The sequence below is a fragment of the Microtus ochrogaster genome, chromosome 8 (genome assembly GCF_000317375.1).
Source record: "Microtus ochrogaster isolate Prairie Vole_2 chromosome 8, MicOch1.0, whole genome shotgun sequence".
In the NCBI taxonomy this organism is placed as follows: domain Eukaryota; kingdom Metazoa; phylum Chordata; class Mammalia; order Rodentia; family Cricetidae; genus Microtus; species Microtus ochrogaster.
This window is the reverse complement of record NC_022015.1, coordinates 37,903,627-37,904,867: the sequence shown is the minus strand read 5'-3', so window position 1 is coordinate 37,904,867 and position 1,241 is coordinate 37,903,627.

Here is a 1,241-nt window from a genome sequence, read left to right as displayed (position 1 = left end):
TCTCTCTCTCTCTATCTCTGTTCAGATTTCCCACCTGACTTTGCTCTGCTAAGCCATTGGCTGAAATAGATTTATTCATCAACCAATAACAGCAACATATATACAGAAGGAAATCCAACATCATTTCCTTTCTGTCTAAATAAAAAGAAAGATTTAACTTTAACATAGTAAAATTACATATAACAAAGACAGTTATCAAGCAAGAATTATTGTTACAATATTTAGTCCATTTACATTTGGCAAATTAAGGAAAATATAATTAAGGAAAATTATATTTACAACTATCTGTCTTCAATTCTTCAAAGACCCCCAGAAGGATAAAATATTACCTAAGTAAACAGGAAGTGCAACTTCCAAAACTCTAGAATTGACAGAGACATCTTGCTGTCTGGACAGTCACCCAAACTTCTTTAATGTTGGGGCATCCATCTTCAGCCTATAGGCCCATAGTATCTCACAGACATTTTCATGAAGCAGGAAATTTGAAAGGCTGTTTTACCTATCTTGGCAGTTTGTCAGTCACTTTTTTCAGTATCCGGCAGAATGTCTGACAGTTTCTTCTGTGAAGCAGGAACCCTGAAGGGCATCCCGTCTTTTGGAATGTTCAGTGGTCACTTTTCTGTGGGTCCTGCATGTCCAGTCCATACAGCATATCATCAAGCAGTCCAGGCAAGAGCAGTTTCTTGCCCAAATGGCTAACCAACTCCATAAGGAGCCTCTTTGATGCCCATCATCCTCTTGAGGTAATTGGTGCTGCCAGGAGCAGACATCTCTCACTGTCAAGAAAAGTCTAAGTTATTAAGACCTTTAAAATTCCATATTCTGTAGGTCTTTGAAGTGTTGAAGATTATCTAACTGAAATATATCTCTATATATCTAGAAAACCTAACTAACACAACTACAAGTTTGGCTATTATAAATGACTACCTATTAATCTGCAATTTTAATTATATATTACATTTTTAAATGAGCTGTCTAAACATCATACCTTAAATAATGGTAGAAATATATACAGTATAATAAAATTGACCTTAAATTTGTATCAATAAATCAAGATCCATACCAATGCAAAGTATTCATCTCTATATCATATCCCTCCCTTTTTTTTCTTGTAGAGATTGACTGTGACCATTAATCCGCTATAGTCAACCCCCTTTAAATGAAAATAAACATTTATAAACAATCATTTTGGGAACTTGGGTGTAGTTTTTTCCAAACTGCTTTCTGCTGTTTGTTATTTT